Source organism: Terrapene carolina, unplaced genomic scaffold (genome assembly GCF_002925995.2).
Source record: "Terrapene carolina triunguis isolate 2854851 unplaced genomic scaffold, T_m_triunguis-2.0 Scaffold425, whole genome shotgun sequence".
Classification (NCBI taxonomy): Eukaryota; Metazoa; Chordata; order Testudines; family Emydidae; genus Terrapene; species Terrapene triunguis.
In genome coordinates this window covers 125,666-132,972 of record NW_020664776.1, presented here as the reverse complement: position 1 = coordinate 132,972, position 7,307 = coordinate 125,666, and the positions used below count along the sequence as shown (strand labels likewise).

The window sequence follows — 7,307 nt, the reverse complement described above, 5'->3', positions numbered from 1 at the left end:
GGCAAAGGGGTGGCCCGAGCCCCCTCTGGCACTGCCCCCACCCCAGGCAGCCCACGGAGACCCGCTGCCTCCCCAAACCAAGTGTGGAGACGTGCCAACCAAGCTAATGGGGCTCCCTGCCCCCCTCCCTCCATGCTGCACTGCTCCTGGATGTGACTGGCATGTCCCTGCGGCCCCTGGGGGGGGAGAGCATCTCCATGCACTGCCCCCGCCCCAAGTTGAAACTCTGTAGCTGCCCCCCCCGAATCCCCCACCTAGTAGCCACTGCTGGAGCAGAGCTTGTGCCAGTCACTTTGGGAGCCATGCCGCCCGAGGTAAGTGCACCTCCCTGACCTCCTCCCACACCCCAACCCCCTGCCCCACTGCAGAGGCTCTCTGTGTCTTCAACAAGCACTTCAAGGATTGGCCAAGAACTTCGGTTCTGTTTACAAGAAAGAAATACAAAACAGGGAGCCCAACAGACAAGTTTTGTTCGCAAGGACAAACTGGCAGGTCAAGCCAGGATCTCTCAGTTACTAGGAAGGCTCTTCAGCCAGCTCTTCCCAAAGGCCAGTCTCTAGAGGCTTTTGTGACATGATGTACCTCAAAATAACCCCTGTCGCCCACATATTCATCATTCATATATGGTTGTGATATTTCATACAAAGCATTCCATAGAAAAGTCATGATCTGCTGAAATCCGTCCTTCTGTCCAAATATGTACAGCATTAGGGTGTATGAAGGACACTTGAACTAAGAATATAAAATAGGAGACTGTGTTTTTGCCTTTTTCCTCCACCACCTATGCTGGAAGCAGCAGGAATCCTGAGAAAATGGAGGGTAACATCCAGTGGGGTGAGAAAATTGCTTGACTTAACTGCTGCCTAGTGTAATAAGGTGTAAAGTTTAGACTGTGCATTTATCTTCTATTTTCTTTGGTAACTTACTCTGATCTTTTATGTCTATCACTTATAATCCTTAAAAATCCATTTTTCTGTAGTTAATAAATCTATTTTATGCTGTACTTAAAATAGTGTACTTTGCTTCAAGTTCTTGGTAAATCTCAGCTCCATTACAAGGCTGGTTCATGTACTATTCAAAATGAAGGAGGGGTGGACTCTGCGTAATAAACTCACACTGGTCAGGCTTCTGACTAGGGCAAGACGGTATAATCCAGGGGTGCAAGGCTGCAGAGCTGGGGGGAATTGGCGGGAGGCTCTCTATCATTAGTTTTAGGAGTGGCTGGGAGAAGCATTCAATGTAACTCAGTTGGATGTGTCCCTACCTGTGGATGTCTGTGTAAGTGCAATATGTGCCAAAGATTCTGAGCTCGTCACAGCATCACAATATGAGAGGGAGCCCAGGCAGTGGGACACAGGGCTCAGGGGTCTCACTGTTCAGGTTGCATCCCTGCGATCCCATCACAGACTTTCAACAACCACGGCAGATGTTCACTGGGACAGAGGTAGAGAGATGCCAAAATACTGATCTCCAGTGCCTGCAGACATCAAACTATCAGGAATTCTGTGCACAGAGAGGACCCTGCTAGTGGAAAATGCCTTTGGAAAAGACCCTTCTGTCAGCAGCTGTGGTCGTATAGTGCTTAGTACTCTGTGTTGTGGCTTCAAGAGCCGTGGATGCAAGTTGAGTTACGGTGACCTTTTGCTTATCTCCACATTTCTTAGGTGCCTCCTTCCAACGCTTGTCAGAAAAAGGGACCGGTTTCTTTTGCAAGTATTTGCATTGCAAGGCAAAGGCAGTCTTCTCTGCTTCCTCAAAAGATTGACCAAAAGGTGGGAAGAGCAGACACATTTGGCAAGAAACCACTGGCAGGTGCCTTGGTCAGCTTAGCCACAGTGCCACTTTCTGGGACTTTTCTCCTAACTGCTTCATTTTTCATCAATGACAATCAAAAGGAAGGTGACAGGAGAGTAACTCTCCATTTCCTGCAAGATCTGCAGAGATTGCACTATCAGGGTCTCTTTGCAGAGACATCCCCAGCGAATCACAAGAACGTGTGGCACAGGCTCTCGTGTTGCAGCAATTGCAGTCGAAGCAACCGCCTTGCCAATGCCAGTCACAGCAGCCTTTTCATCAACTCCAGGCTTGTGACTTGATTCTTTCCAATGCTTCTTTCCAAAGAAGCCTTTTCCTTAGCAAGTAGTTACTTGGATTACCCAGGGAGGTCTCTTCTGTTTCCTAGAAAGGCACAGGAAAATGTGAGCAGAGGAGACAGAAGCCATACAACAAGGCACCACTGGGAGTTGAACCCAGGATCTTCTGTTTACTAGACAGGTGCTTTAGCCAGTTAAGCTATGCTGCCTGCCTCGAAATACTGCTCTCAAGTGTTCCACTTGATGATCCACAACAAGATCGTCACTTTCCAAAGAAGAACAGATGTTCCCTAATTCCCCCAAGACATGGGGACCTTGAGGTGTCTGGCTCTCTGTGCCCAGAAAACCACAGCTGAGTTGACAGAGGGCTTCTAACATGCACTTCTCCCACCAGCCACTGTGATCATATAGTGCAGGGGTGGCCAACTTGAGCCTCAGAAGGAACCAGAATTTACCGATGTACATTGCCAAAGAGCCACAGTAATATGTCAGCCACCCCCATCAGCTCCCCCACCCCACTCCCAGGGCCTCCCACCCACTGGCAGCCCCTCTGATCAATGCCTCGCCCTCCCTGCACCTCCTGATCAGCTGTTTTGTGGTATTCTGGACACTGGGGGGGGGGGAAAAAGAGATGGAGCGAGGACACTATAGGCTTAGGGGAGGGGGGTGGGAAGGGATGGAGTGGGGGCAGGGCCTCTGGCAGAGCCAGGGGTTGAGCAGTGAGCACCCCCTGGCACATTGGAAAGTTGGTGCCTTTAGCTCCAGTCCCAGTCGGTGCCTATACAGAGAGCCACATATTAACTTCTGAAGAGCTGCATGTGGCTCCAGAGCCACAGGTTGGCCACCCCTGATATAGTGATTAGTGCTTGCATTTTAGTCACAGCAACCTGGGGTCCTGCAGAATGAGAATTCCCCACTTCCCCCCCAAGCCAGCCCCACCCCCCTGTGGAGGCCTGGGGTCTGCCACCACACTCCCTCTCACAGAGGCCTGGGGCCCCACCCCCCTGCAGGGGGGTTGTGTAGGGCCCCAGAATAGCTAGGGACAGCCCTGAAACCAGGGCTTGGAAGTTCAACTCTCAGTAAAGCTTTGCCTTTAAACTGAATTATGTTAATTTTCCAAGTCTTGATACTCTGAGTCTAAGGAAGAATCCCTGAAAAGCAGGTGAGGTTTAACCTCAGAATTTCATAGGTTAATTTGATGCCCTCTAAGAGTGAATACTTAGGTAGGGAACACGTAAAAATTTGTTGACAGAGAAAAATTCCTGGTGAAAATTGACAAAGCTGTGGATATTTTGAAATGTTACAGTGAATTTACACATGAAGATACACAGAGACAAACACACAGAAAGAAAGAGAAAAATCAAACACTGCACAGGCCCCACAGACAAAACAAAAACCACACTCACGCAGAGCAATATACACATAAGGGAAAGCCACACAAAACATACAAAGAATAAACCCACACCAAAAAATACAGAAAAAACACAAAAGAAATGACAAAAACCACAGACCAAAAGAATACTAAGAAAAAACAATATGCCTGTAAAAATTGTGTACACATGTACACAAAACTATGGAAGACATCTGCAAAAATCACACAGGACCCACATGAACATCAACACGACAGACAAAAAACACATCAACATACAGAAAGCCAGGCAGGGTTTGAGTCTCACAGCAAGAGGGAGTGCAGGAGGGTGGTTTGGGGAGCAAAGATTGAGGGGGAGTCAGGGGGTGAAGAATCACAGGATGGGCAGTGCTCTGGGCTTTGCTTGACCCCTCCTAACACAGGGTGCTGGTGGAGAATGGAGCCTTGTAAATCTGCGGAATATGCTCTGCACTCTGTAAAGGAAGGTGACCTCGGTGTCTTCTGAACTGGAGTTGTATTTTCTGCAGGGCAAAAAGATTGGCAGAAGCCATTTGGTTAAAGAAATATGATATGGCAGGTGAAGTTTGAACTCACAACCTCAGCATCACTCCGCTATACATACTGTGTGCTAACCCATTGCATCACTGGAGGCCACATTTAGGACCTTGTCTCCTTGTTTCATGGATGGATTTGGGGTGGGTTGCATTAGCTAAAACAAATCCATATTAAAGGCTGTAGGATAGCAGCAACAGAGGCCAGTAGCCATCCTCCTGTGTGATAGAGCTGGTTCCCACCTTCAGCTCTTGGATTCATAGATTCTAGGACTGGAAGGGACCTTGAGCAGTCATCAAGTCCAGTCCCCTGTCCTCATGGCAGGACCAAATACTGTCTAGACCATCCCTGATATACATTTATCTAACCTACTCTTAAATATCTCCAGAGATGCAGATTCCACAACCTCCCTAGGCAATTTATTCCAGTGTTTAATCACCCTGACAGTTACGAACTTTTCCCTAATGTCCAACCTAGACCTCTCTTGCTGCAGTTTAAGCCCATTGCTTCTTGTTCTATCCTTAGAGGCTAAGGTGAACAAATTTTCTCCCTCCTCCTTATGACATCCTTTCAGATACCTGAAAACTGCTATCATGTCCCCTCTCAGTCTTCTCTTTTCCAAACTAAACAAACCCAATTCTTTCAGCCTTCCTTCATAGGTCATGTTCTCAAGACCTTTAATCATTCTTGTTGCTCTTCTCTGGACCCTCTCCAATTTTTCCACATCTTTCTTGAAATGCAGTGCCCAGAACTGGACACAATACTCCAGTTGAGGCCTAACCAGCGCAGAGTACAGCAGAAGAAGGACTTCATGTCTTGCTCACAACACACCCGTTAATGCATCCCAGAATCATGTTTGCTTTTTTGCAACAACAGCACACTGTTGACTCATATTTAGCTTGTGGTCCACTATAACCCCTAGATCCCTTTCTGCCGTACTCCTTCCTAAACAGTCTCTTCCCATTCTGTATGTGTGAAACTGATTGTTCCTTCCTAAGTGGAGCACTTTGCATTTGTCTTTGTTAAACTTCATCCTGTTTACCTCAGACCATTTCTCCAATTTGTCCAGATCATTTTGAATTATGACCCTGTCCTCCAAAGCAGTTGCAATCCCTCCCAATTTGCTATCATCTGCAAACTTAATAAGCGTACTTTCTATGCCAATCTCTAAGTCGTTTATGAAGTTATTGAACAGAGCCGGTCCCAAAACAGACCCCTGCGGAACCCCACTTGTTATACCTTTCCAGCAGGATTGGGAACCATTAATAACTACTCTGAGTATGGTTATCCAGTTATGCACCCACCTTATAGTAGCCCCATCTAAATTGTATTTGCCTAGTTTATCGATCAGAATATCATGCGAGAGCGAATCAAATGCCTTACTAAAGTCTAGGTATACCACATCCACAGCTTCTCCCTTATCCACAAGACTCGTTATCCTATCAAAGAAAGCTGTCGGATTGGTTTGACATGATTTGTTCTTTACAAATCCATGCTGGCTATTCCCTATCACCTTACTACCTTCCAAGTGTTTGCAGATGATTTCCATAATTACTTGCTCCATTATCTTCCCTGGCACAGAAGTTAAACTAACTGGTCTGTAGTTTCCTGGGTCGTTTTTATTACCCTATTTATAGATGGGCACTATGTTTGCCCTTTTCCAGTCTGCTGGAATCTCTCCCATCTCCCATGATTTTCCAAAGATAATAGCTAGAGGCCCAGATACCTCCTCTATTATCTCCTTGAGTATTCTAGGATGCATTTCATCAGGCCCTGGTGACTTGCAGGCATCTAACTTTTCTAAGTGATTTTTAACTTGTTCTTTTTTTATTTTCTCTTCTCAACCTACCCCCTTCCCATTAGCATTCACTATGTTACACATTCCTTCAGACTTCTTGGTGAAGACCGAAACAAAGAAGTCATTAAGCATCTCTGACATTTCCAAGTTTCCTGTTACTGTTTCTCCCTCATCACTGAGCAGTGGGCCTACCCTGTCTTTGGTCTTCCTCTTGCTTCTAATGTATTGATAAAAAGTCTTCTTGTTGCCCTTTATTCCTGTAGCTAGTTTGATCTCATTTTGTGCCTTTGCCTTTCTAATCTTGCCCCTGCATTCCTGCGTTGTTTGCCTATATTCATCCTTTGTAATCTGTCCTAGTTGCCATTTTTTATATGACTCCTTTTTATTTTTTAGATCATGCAAGATCTCGTGATTAAGCCAAGGTGGTCTTTTGCCACATTTTTCTATTATTCTATTTTCCTCAGGGGAAGGTTGGTGGTTTGAGCCCACTTGGTGCTAGAACATCTCATGGGTGAGATTAACAAGACTCTTAAGAAGAGAAGTCTTTTCTATTCCTGCCTAGCTTCATTTGTCTCCTGTGGCCCTTTAGGCTCTCTGCTCCCCTGTTGGGGAGATGCAGAGGCAAGCCTGTATCTGGGTGAGTCACTGAGCCCAGGTCTACACTGGCGGGGGGGGTTGTCGACCTAAGATACGCAACTTCAGCTACACGAATAGCGTAGCCGAAGTCAGTGTACCTTAGGATGGCGGTGAGTCAACCACTGCTGCTCCCCCGTCGACTCCGCTTCCGCCTCTCACGAGCTGGAGTTCCGGAGTTGACAAGGAGCGCGATTGGGGATCGATTTTATCACGTCTACACTACGCGATAAATTGACCCCCCGATAGAGCGATCACTACCCGCCGGATCGGCGGGTAGTGAAGACCTGCCCTGAGAGGCTGTTTCCAGTGGAGTGTGTGTGGAAGAGGGGTAGGGGTTGGATTTCGCTCAAGGGGAAAAGGTTGTGTGTGAGTGTTTGGGGGAGGGTGTGTTTCTCTAGGATATAAATGGGTTGTGACAGTGAAGCCCTGTGTGGTGCTGCCACTCCCCTTCTATGGTCTCATCTTTCATTGAATCCAGCGTTGTTTAACCTATCATCCTCACAGAGGTGTCCCACATGCCTCAAATACAGAGTGTCCCTCTTAGAGATGTTGAGGACTGGAACTGATTTCAGCTGATGGACAGGTTTGCTAGGTTTTTACACATTTGCTTAGTAAAGTGCTGAGTGTTTAAATTCGTTTCAAGCATCCCCATTTCTGACCATACTGGAGAGGGGTAAAGAAATTGATTTTCATTCAAAAAAGTTTGTAAACAGAAGTACTGGGATTTGAAGTAGGAACCCATTGCCAGGTAGGGTTATAACTGAGCTAGACTCTCAACAAAGAGCACCTCATATAGCCCAGACCAGGGATGGGCTTGAACCTGGAGTTTTAGTAAACTTTTATTTATTTTTATATATAT

At 46.5% G+C, this 7,307-nt stretch overlaps 1 non-coding gene across 1 annotated transcript; it reads right to left on the bottom strand.

Annotated features, from left to right (window-relative positions):
- Positions 1-2,228: 2,228 nt before the first annotated feature.
- TRNAT-AGU lies at positions 2,229-2,302 on the bottom strand. The gene has a single exon. It is a non-coding gene; the product is annotated as a tRNA-Thr (tRNA).
- Between the last annotated feature and the right edge of the window lie 5,005 nt (positions 2,303-7,307).